Consider the following 11,975-nt stretch of genomic DNA (forward strand, 5'->3'; position numbering starts at 1 on the left):
CAGTGCGTAACCGAGACGGAAATGGCAACAATTGATAGAAATACCCGAGTATTTCAATGGAAATTTGTGAAACTAATGTGTTATACATGTGAAAACTATTGAATTTATTGCCTGACGGGAAAAAAAAAACAAAAAACAAGAAACGCTCCCCTCTCATGTACGAACGAACGAAAGACGTCATTTCCGCCCACCATGGCATTTCACGCCGAACGCTAAGTTCTTCTTATGCAATCATTCTCTTTAATATTAGCCATAAACAAGTGTTTCGTCATGCATTAGTAGTTGAAATTTACTTACAATTATGGCAGATATTGGTGGCAGAGTGATAAGTGGTTCTTTCAACCAGGGACATCTTGAATTATTTTCACAACTTTGTACTGTACATTCAAAATATGCAAAAATTAAATATGTTTAAATTCAAAATGTGTTCGTCTATATTTTATATAATAACAAATATTATGTCGTTGGTGTAACCACTATGTTTCAATGTTTTGCTCAACAAATATTTTAGCTTTGCTTTCATCTTTTCATCAGCAAAGCTTACATTTTACTCATCATTTTTACTCATCATTTTTACTCATCATTCAAGGCCATCTCCACTCATGGCTCGCAGACTTCCTCTCCTGTCGCAGTCAACGTGTGGCCCTAAATGGAGTTCTTTCATCCCCTCTTCCTGTGCAGGCTGGAGTTCCTCAAGGTAGCGTTCTGGGCCCTGTTCTTTTTCTGGTTTTCATCAATGATCTCTCGGACTCTCTGGAAAATCCTCTATTTCTCTTTGCCGACGACTCCACCCTCTGCCGTACCATCTGTCATCCCTCAGACCGGCAAGCAGCAGCTTCTTCACTCACTGCATATCTGGATAAAATCACAAACTGGTCCAACACGTGGAACATGTCTTTCAATCCAGACAAATCTCACACTCTCACTATGTCTCTTCGAAAGGACCGTTTACAAAACCCCCCCATCCACTTTCTCAACAATCCTCTGGAAGAAGTCTTTTCTTTCAAGCTTCGAGGTCTCACTATCTGCCATGACCTTTCCTGGGAGTGTCACATTTCCAACCTCGCCTCAAAAGCCAGTCGCCGATTGGGAATCCTCCGTCGTGCTAAGTCCTTCCTCGGCCCTCTTGAGCTCCTGACCACTTACAAAGCTTTTGTCCGTAGCCTGATGGAGTACTGCTCTCCCCTCTGGGCTGGTGCTCCTGCCTCCCACCTTTCTCGGCTTCACGCTGTCGAAACCAGGGCATTTAAGATCATCGGCATCTCCCGCAATGAAGCTGAGTCTTTGGGCCTCTCACTCAATCACCGCAGGTTGGTCGGTGGTCTTTCTGTCTTCTACCGACTCCTCTCCAGCCTTGCCCCCCTGCTCTCTCTGCGATTTGTCCCCACCACATTTCCACAGGGCGCTCAAGGTCCGCCAACAACCCCCTTCTGGTAAAACTACCAAAATCACGAATCACTGCTCATCTTCACTCTTTCATTCCTCTTTTTTCCCGCCTTTGGAATAAACTTCCTCACTCTATTCTTTCCCATTCTTTCCTCCAGGCTTTCAAAACAGCTGTTCACCACCACCTCTTATCTTCCCCCATCCAAATCCTCGATCTTTTCTACCCCCGATAATCCACCCAAGCCCACTTCCTTCATTTCTCCTGCTTTCCTTCCTGAAAGTCCCTGAAATGTCCATCTTCTCTTCGCCATGTTCCCCATCCCATCCCCATCCTTCTCCCTTCCACAGTTCACCTAATGTGTCTGTTCCCCACTGTTTTGTCCCTTCCACTCCCGCCCCTCTTGTCTCATGCCTCCTTGCTGCGAGTTGTGTGTTAGCTCTCATACGAGCCTCAACCAAGGTATACAAAAAAAAAAAATCATTTGTTTGTCTGTACATTAACTTTATGATTTTTTTTTTTTTACATCATTCTTTTGCAGCCCCCTGCCACGCTGTATCGAACGATTTAATTCCTTCTGTTATATATATATATATATATATATATATATATATATATATATATATATATATATATATATATATATATATATATATATGTGCTTATCACAATAATAACAAGATTTTTACATTTCAAATATTAAGTACGCTTTTAATTGTTTTTAAACTGAAAAAGCATAAATTGCATATTTTAACATTAGTGGACTCATTTGTTTCACCACACACGCTGTGTTGAAGGATTTCACTTGTTTTTTATACATTTATTTATTTATTTTTACATACAGTGGGTCCCAGACTTACGAACATTCATAACACATTATTTTTTAATGTCTGAGATATGAATGTTCAATCGTACTTAAGAGCCAAACAGGGGGTGGAACAACTCAGGTCAAGTTGGTTCAGCAGAGCATGAATCTTTCTTCCACATATGCAAGGGGTCTAAGTGTCACATTGAATACAGCATCTGCATTGTTCGGAGTAATGTGTAATGTACTGCACTGTTCGAAGCCATTTTGTTTCCGCACGTTTTTTTGCATTCATCGCGTTATTTTACTGTTTTAGTGACATTATAACGAACCCAAATAATGGCTGAAAAATGAGTTGCCCAAAACATGGCCTCGAGGTACCCACACTCATCTCTAAGCTGTCTAGCATGGGTTCAAATCCTGACCCAACTATAAACTGTCATCCTGGTGCTTCACAGGCAGGGCGCTTCATGAATTTGTGTTCCGTCCCTCAGATGGACGCTAAACTGGCTGTCCGGCATTATGTCTGGCGGCATTAGTTTGTGGATGTTACAGATCTCAAAGTGTCCTTCGTGAAGAGAAGGTGAGTTATCCCCTGCACCATGAACAAATTACAAATTCCTACCCTAACCTTAGCTGAACGTCAGGCCTGAAGAGCCTGTTCATGAGACAATGGGGCCATGCTTCCCCTGGCCAAGCCCACAAGAATGTGGCAATAATTGAGCGATTTAAAAAAAAAATAAGTCGTCAAAAATATCAACAACAACAAAAAATTAAAGAATCGAGCTTTTGCTTCGTCAGCCAAAACATATTTAATTGATGTTTTTTTAACCTGGGACATGTCGCAGGTCAACAAGTGCTCTGCATTGCTGGTGGTGGTGTTTATTCAAATTGTATCCAATTTGAAACGACGTTTTAACGATTTACATACAAAATCACATCTTTAACAACATATCCCAAATATTAAGAGGGAACATTACAAATGGGTTACGTTGAAAGATTTAAGTGAATCAATGTCTCGAATAGGATTTAAATTTCAGGTCACTGAATTCAACCAGCCAATTGTTTTTGAGGTCAACATCGACCACAAGGTCAACAAAGGTGGTATTTCTAATATACTCAATTTTCGTCATATAACTTGAAATTTGAAGAGGATTTATATTTCAGGTCACTGAATTCAACCAGCCAATTGTTTTTGAGGTCAAATTTGTTTTATGGATTTTGCAAGTATCGTGCTCTGCATAATGTCATCTTCTTGTTTTCTGGTTTGTTTGTTTGTTTGTTTCGTTGTCCAGGTGATATCTCAGCAATCCTTTGAGCTAGGAAGATGAAATTAGGGGACAAAAGTTCCAAGACAAATTAGAGGAAAAAAATATATTTCCAAGAACTGTGCTATATATATATATCCACATATAGCATGAAAGGTCATGGCTTGTGAAGGTGACAGTATCGTGGTGAAGAAGAGGCCGTCGATATGGCCACGTATGATGCCGAATGACGCTGTGTTCTTTGGTGATCAATAAAGCGTCCACCTCCTAAACTGAAACTCAACGTCATCAAATTAGTGTACGAGGGTAATGTACAAGACATTTAATAGCACTACAATTTGCAGATGTTATTTTTTTTTAAACGATCTTTAAAATACAATTTTATTAAAATTGAAATAAAATACTTGCACACGGTGCAGGGTATTGTGTTTCATGAACTCTCTAGTTGCCTCCGGCACCAAAGGTGGGCAGAGGTCAAGTTTTCACCCGTTAGTTTGTCTGTCTGTGAACAGGATATCTCAAAACGTTGTAGATGGATTTGGACGAAACTTGGACAATTTGGGTATGTGAAAAGGAAGAATTGATTCAATTTTGGTTGGATTAAAGAATTTTTAATTTGTTTTTTTTTTTGGGGGGGGAGATTCTTCATTTCTGAGAGGAGCAGATTGGGATCTTAGTCTTGTGCAGAGCGTTGGTGCTGCCTAAGCAGTCTCCTTGGCAATTGGGCACAATCCTGGGCGGGTCGCCACTCCGACACAGGATACCAGCATGCCGGCACTCATTTTGCCGACCCCACATGGTATTAATTCAACAGCTAAGTGGGATTTGAACTCAGGACCCTGGGATCCAAAGCCTGCCACCTTAGTCATTAACCAACACCAGGCATACTTTTGAGAGATGGGGCAAAATGATGTGTAGCATATTAGTTAGGACGAGTTAGGACAAAACTTGGTGGATGAGTTGGGTAGATGACAAGAACAAGCAGATTACATTTTGGTTCAGGTCCAGAACTAGATCCGGCCCAGTAGGAAACCAAACGTTACCTGTTCAGCCTGGCGGATGTGTGCGTGCTCGACTGAGTGCTGTTCTATTTATGTATGCAAATGCAGTTGAAGTTTTGACCGTCACACTCGATGATCTTCCTTTTGTCGATTTAAATAAATGGCCCAAACCAAAATCAAATCACATACTGATGGACAAATATATCACCTCATTTACATGGCAATCCAATCTGAAAAGCTAAAATGGGGAAGAGGGTGGAGGTGACCCAGCAATGTGTTCATTTCAAGACATCAAAAATTAAAAAAAACACAGCTCGTTGGTGTTACACAGACCAAGTATATAGGTTGGGGATCGGAGTTATTCAAGTGCCATGGCTCAACAATTAGAAATGAGGCGAATAAGCTCAATAAGCTGCAGCACTTTGGAGAAATATATGAATTCAGAAAAAGTGAAAAGGTTAACGAGAAGTCAAGATTAGAAAGTGTGCATCATAGTTTAAACCGTACTTCAAAACAAACATCATCTATGTAACGTCCATGTTGTATGTGGTGACATTTCACACTTTGTGTAAGAGGAGATATTAAACTTCTGAAACAACTTTAACCTTTAAATGAGAAAATGATTGTATTTTGGAACTACTCTTTCTCTATCGAGTGCAGCCTATGGCTGCTGGTTGCATCATTGGTTGGGACACGGCTATGCCACTGATGCAGTGTCCCCCTTAATAGTACACTGGTACTCATTTTGCCGACCTCGGAAGGATGACAGGCTGAGTCAACCTCCTGGTGCATTAATTCAGTGGCCCAACGGGGATTGAACTCAGGACCCCAGGATCCTAAGCCAACACCAGGCTGTTTGGAACTACAAGACTATGTTAAGCTTTCGATTCCCACAGAACGGTAAAAAGATAGAACATTCTTCTTTTCTTGGAGCTGTTAAGCCCGAGTTTGATTCCCAGCCTGACGAAAAACTGGTGCTTCATAGGCAGAGCGTTACATCATACGGCGAACCTTCCATTGGATAATCAAATCGCTTATAGTCTCCAAGCATTCGGTATATGTTAAAGATGGGTGTCTTGTTAAGTGAGAGAGTTATGGCCAATACTGTAACTAAACAAACGAGAAGGGCACTCGGTCGAGCACATACAGTACCGCTGCCACGACATGCCTGATCCACGAGAACATATTGGGCCAAATAGATTTTTGAAATATCATGCTATATATCGTTTTGACCCAATCTCTCAACGGTGAAGAATCACTTTTAAAATTCTAGTCGTCAGATCCGGATCCGGATCTTCCCCAAAATCTAATCAGTTCATCTGTGTCGCACACCCAACTTCATCCAGATCCGTCCACAACGTTTTGAGATATCCTGCACACAGACAGACAGACGTGAAAACATAACCTCCTCCACCTTCGGTGGCGGAGGTAACTAGAGGGGGAGCACTCGGGAGAGTGCAAAACCTCCGCCGCCAATACTGCTGGGTCACTCAAGTGAACCTTATATCTTATTCATTAAATATGATGTCAACAGTGCTGACAGTTATAGTTCTTTTCTCCAACATTTTTCTTTTGGGGGGGGGGGGTTGGAAATCACTTAAAACATGTAGAAATGCAAAAAAAAAAAAAATTTTCTCTAACAATTATTTGGGGGGGGGGTTGGAAATCACTTAAAACATGTAGAAATGCAAAAAAAAAAAAAAAAAAATTTCTCTAACAATTTTTTGGGGGAGGGGGTCGGAAATCACTTAAAACATGTAGAAATGCAAAAAAAAAAATCTCTATTTTTTTGGGGGGGAGGGGGGGTTGGAAATCACTTAAAACATGTAGAAATTCAAAAAAAAAATTCTAACAATTTTTTTTGGGGGGGGGGGACCAAGTCCAAAATTTAATGGCATGATCCTTGGACCATACCTAACTCCCCCCCCCACCAAGTTTCGTCTAAATCCGTCGGGGAGTTTTTCCGTAATACTGTTCACAAACAAACAAACAAACAAACAGAAAGGGGTGAAAACAGTAACCTCCATCCATCTTCGAAGATGGCGGAGGTTAAAAACTATTGGGTAAACAATCTTCAGTCGAACGGCAGTGCTGGCCAACCAGTTTGATAAAGACTGGGTCTAAAAAAAAACAAAAAAAACTCCTTGGCCAAGTGCAGAAGGTGGGGGGGACAGCAGTGCATTAAAGCTTTGAAATTACTGAAAACCACTGCACAAAATATCCCAAATTCAAATCCCCTGGAAGGAGACGATAAATATGGCCCAAAAAATAAATCTAAAATGTGTCATTTCCACAACTTCTGAAATTGTTTTAAAGGCAGGTCCCCATAGCCATCTGCAGATACCAACAATCAGTCTATTGGTCCATCCTGTCAGCATAAGCTAGAACCTTCACACAAACAAACTAGAAAGGCACTCGGAAGAGAGCATACCTCCACCAGGCTGAACAGTTTACGTGTTGTATCCCACTGAGAGGTCGGATCTGAATCCGTACCTCAAAAATCTCATCAATTGCTCTTAACACAAACACAACTCATCCACCATGTTTTGGCACAACTAGTCAACAACTTTTTGAGATATCGTTTGAGTTAGTATTGGACATTTATTTGTTTTTAGCCCCATCTTCCAATGGTGAAGAATCACTTGAAAAATTATTCTATCAGGATCCGGATTCGGATCTTCACCAAAATATTGTTGCGGTTCTCGGAACCGCGTGCATACAACAGATAGGTGTCCTGAGACAGTTATCCCATTATTGTATGTGTAGATAGTCCCCTACCCTTTGTCTCGCGGGACAACCGGGAGTGCATTGTGATGATTTAATAGTTAGGGTTGCTAAATCATTTTCCCCTTTCATTTAAACCCCACTCCTCTTCTCTTCTTTTCTTTCCTGGGATAAATCAGTCACAAACGCTTTAAGAGCAAGGTGGGCGAGCTGCACCAACGTCCACCCGAAACCCGGCATGTGCGGCGAGTCACGTACGCTTTAGCAGTAAGGTGGGCGGGTTGCACCAACGTCAACCCGAAACCAGACGTGCGGAGAGTCACGTATGCTTTAACAGTAAGGTTGGCAGGCTGCACCAATGTCTACCCGAAACCTGGCCCAAGCTGGCGGACCATGTGAGGGGTCGGGGGCCAATCAAAGCGCCCGATCGGGCGATGACGTCCAATTCAGCAAGATCCCCTCCCCCGAGCTTCGGGCTCTATAAAAGACAGAGAAGCTCCTCTGTCTTGTGTGTGCGATTCGGAGTGGTGTTTTCACACGATGTGTTCCTGCTTCTTGACTCGACGAACCACCTCCTGCTTCCAGTCTCCGCCCGCTACTCCACCCTCCGCCCTTCTCCACCCAATCTCCTCCTTCAGAACACAGGCTCCATACGTGCGGCTTGGGCCAGAGACAATGTGACTACTGTTGGGTACCGCACCTCGGAGCATCCCCTCCCACGAAACACCCAGGTACTGAGAGCATAACCTCAATCGCCTTCCTTCCTGGTTGCAAAAGTCCCTTCCCATTGGGGTTTCTTTTTCTGTGTGTCTGAGTGTGCTGGCGCCTGTCTGTTAAGCAAGTCTGCAGAAGTGCATTATTGTTGTAACTGTTATTAATCTCACGTCAAATCTGCACTGTGTCTGCTTTTGTAAATTGCTTGTATTATTGTCGTACCACACCTCTCTCCTCTTTCCCTGCGTTACATACACAATAAATCTTTGTTGAACCACATACTTTTCCTCGCTTGCTCGTTAATAAATAATCATTAGGAATGTTCCCAGCTCGTTTTTGTATTTTCTCCCACTGGTCCAGCATGGTTCGAATCCAAGTTTAGCCGGGTCTTTATTCCCAACAATCCGTTCCTTGTAGCCGGTACCTCCTTGGCAGTGTCGCTCGGCTGCATCCGATCCGGAGAGGTGATCCGATCCGGTTCGGACAAGGCGTACTGAGAGCGTCGTTCCCCTGTAATCAAACCACGTGGTTAATTAGGTAACCTGATTCCATAGACGGGAGGACCCGAGGTCACGCCGTTGAGTTATTGGCATCCACGGTCGGTTAAGCGACCCACCGCGGCACGGAATTATCCGTGAGCGACGGCCTACAATTCCGGGGAGTCTGGTGGGAATTGACTGACATAGCTCTTCCCCCAACCTTGTGGTCTTGTCACCCGACCCCGCCGGCCCACGACAATATAATCATTTGGTCCTTGTCACACACCCAACCTCTCCACCACATTTAATCTGAATCCGTCAACAACTTTTTGGAGATATCCTGCTCACAGACAAACAGACAGAGGTAAAAAAACAAAACATCCGTCCACCTCCGTTGGCCGAGTTCACAAACAAGGATAATGGAAAAGCCAAATGGACAAAGATAGTTTCGCATGACATTTAAACCCAATTTGGAAGTTAATCCTTCAACAGGATCCGGACGGAGTTCACGTGGAGTTTCAGATACACAAACATTCCAGGCAGGTAAAACTTCCACCACCGACACCTTGCACAGGGGGGACTCAGGACGTCACAAAAGATGGACCAGACAACAAAATAAATAAGCAAATAAACACTTTTGGACAGCAAGTCCGAGCGGAAAACAATCGTGCACGACGACTTGCGCCGTTTGAAACCCCAACAGGTGCGATGCAGGTAAAGATACATCAACACGACTTGGGGGGGGGGGGGGGGTGGTGTGAATACAATCGAAACATCAGCCTAAAACTCAAGAGGCACATCAGGAAACTTCATGAACTCTCGTTTGTACGTCGTTGGAAGAAAAACGCTTTGTATTTTCTTTTTTCCAGTGAACAAAACAATACGAAGCGAATAATTCGATCGGAGTGGAGAGAAAATGACAATTCCAGGTAGAGGAGTAATTAAGGCCTTACCGTGGGCCTATGGGAAGAAGAAACTTCCAGGGCCTGACACGACCCCAAGCCTGATATTCCGCTTTCCTCCGGCACCCAAGCTCGCCCTCGTCTAATGGCGATGGAGCGCAATTACCACAGACGCCGATACACGTAATCCAGAGTCGGCTCGGCCGTGCTAGGCCTCAGCGACGAGCTCCTCTCGACCGAGCGGCCATTTGGCGCGCATCACGTGACCTGAGCCAAACCACGTGCAGGCGGCGAGTTCCAACCGCGGCACATTTCACTTCGCTCCAATTTGCTTCATTCTTTCCTTCTACGAATTACTTGGGAATGACGTAAACGAGGATTATAAGTGGATTGCAGAATTCCAAAAAGGAGTTTGCTTGAATTAAAACTCGAGGTGAACGTAGAAGACGCTACTGCTGACTAAGCCGCCATGACTGCCAGACACCGAATCTTAAATTGTTGAAATAATAACAACAAAAGAACGGATACTTCTCCCATTTCGAAAGCTCTTTTAATGATGGGATATCCATTGTTTTTTGTTTTTTTTAAGAAAATGATATTTTTAACTGCAAATATAATGTTTATTTTAAGAAGACGTTATGAAAAAAATGACAAAGCACCAATCTAGCTGATTTAAACATAAACCGGTTCGGCACAAAGAATAAAAACGCAAAGAAAGTTTCTTATTCCCAGTCGCTGTATGACAACCGAGATATAAAAAAACAAGCCCAAACAGACTCAAAACATCCCGGTTAACGTGATTTAAATAATTATTAATCTCATTATTGAATATCACAACTTAATCCATCAAATCACGTGACTGGAGGTCACGTTGCGTTTAAACAAGCTCAAATGAGCTAAGATCCTCGTCCTCTTATTGATGACGTCATTAAAAAACGAATATGACGTCATTGTGATTTATCAGGTTTGCGATAAATTATCTGCGCTAATGCCCGGTTTGATTCCCGCAAACAAAATTCAAACAGCTTGCCGAGTTTCGGAGATAATGGTATAGCCAATTTCATTAGCGGCGATATTATGACGTCAACTTTTTTTTCTAGGAAGAATTTCCAAAATGGAAGATGGTTCCTGCCTGCGCGTGGGCTTTCTGCATATACATGGCAAGTTTCACAAAGATCCGATGAAAACTCTGGGTTGTGAAACAAAAAATGTCAAAAAATAGGAATGACGTCATAAAATTGATATGACGTCATGGCGATGTATCGTATGTACGACAATTCATCTCTGCTAATGCCCTGTTCGATTCCCGCAAACAGAATTTAAAAAGCTTACCTAGTTTCGGAGATAATTTTTTAGGCGATTTCCATGAGCGGAGATATTTTGACGTCATAACTTTTTTTATAGGAGCAATTTTCAAAATCGGAGATGGTTAATGTCTGCGCAGGGTATTTTTAAATATATTTGCCAAGTTTCAGGAAGTTTCGATGAAAACTGGAGGCTTTGAAACAAAAAAGTCCACAAGAAGAAGATGAAGAATAACAACGTCAGTAAGACTTAGAGATCCTCCAAGAGGATCTAAAAACATTGAAGACCTGTTTGGCTGTTGTTGTTGTTTTTTTTTTGTTTTTTTTTACATTGCATGGTGTAGGCTCGTGCAAGAGCTAGAACACAGAACAACTCAGGACATAACATAAAAATGGAACAAGAAAAAGAGCAATCAGAGATTGCAGAACCTCACCAGGATTTGCTTTGTGTCGTGTATTTTGTGTGGTGTTTGTTGACTGGTGTGTTACGGAATTAATAACAGACCTAATTAGAACTGTCACTTTTATATGCACCTTCTGGCAGTGATGACCCGGTACCAAGATGTCCTGCTGTGATGCAACCCCGCTTTGATCTGACACTTGACCCTGACCCATGGCCTAATTGTTATTCAATTGAATTCAGAATTTCATTAAAATAAATTCAATTCAAATCAAATGGAAGACCAAATAGGTCCAGTCCTGCATTCGAGTTGTCAGAAGGAACCCAAATAAGCAACAAAGCAAAGATGAAGTCATCAGGAAGAACCTGAACAGGATTTGGGTTTCAGCAGCTACTCCTCTACCCTCAAACCCATCGAGGCACAGCCAAGTGAGCCTCATTCAAACAAACAAAAAAAAAAATCAAAAATAACCCAGATCAAAAAAATTAAACAACTATAGCCGCCAGACCATACGTCCCATCAGGTTGAATTTCAAAAGTATATTCCCCATCATGACTAGATCAGATCATAATTGTAAAGTTTCACGTGGATTGATGAAGCGTTTCAAGAGAAATCTTTTTTTGTTAAGGTTTTCGCTCAATCCAATATGGCTGCTGGATCATGTGACCTATCAACTATCCGTGATTACCCTGGTATCTCCAAGGCTTGGGGAACATTTGTGTGAAGTTTCCCCTCAATCTGCCCAGCCTTTTTAAAGAAGATTTTTTATACGTTTCAGGGTAAATCCAATATGGCTGCCAAACCATGTGATCGATGATGTCATGTGTGAACGTTTTGTTCCTCATGGTTTGGCGATCATACGTGTGAAGTTTTGCCTCGATCTGTTCAGCCATTTCAGAGAAGAATTTTGAAGGTTTAAAAAAAACGACAAAAAAACAATATGGCTGCCAAGCCACATGACCAAAGATGTCGTCATTTTTTTTTTCTGTGCAC

The 11,975-nt window shown here is 42.2% G+C and overlaps 1 protein-coding gene across 4 annotated transcripts in view; it reads right to left on the bottom strand.

Moving 5' to 3' along the window:
• LOC147017223 (uncharacterized) overlaps positions 1-9,568 on the bottom strand; it is a 284,769-nt gene extending 275,201 nt beyond the window's left edge. For 3 of the 4 annotated variants that reach the window (XM_085846675.1, XM_085846676.1, XM_085846673.1), the window contains exon 1: positions 9,329-9,568. The gene's annotated coding sequence lies outside the window, so the exon portion shown is untranslated. The remainder of the gene's footprint in view (positions 1-9,328) is intronic. The other variant, XM_085846677.1, reaches the window with a different exon arrangement.
• Between the last annotated feature and the right edge of the window lie 2,407 nt (positions 9,569-11,975).

The sequence above is a fragment of the Eptatretus burgeri genome, chromosome 11 (assembly GCF_056783735.1).
Source record: "Eptatretus burgeri isolate ZD-2024b chromosome 11, Ebu_testis_v1, whole genome shotgun sequence".
NCBI classification, from domain to species: Eukaryota; Metazoa; Chordata; class Myxini; order Myxiniformes; family Myxinidae; genus Eptatretus; species Eptatretus burgeri.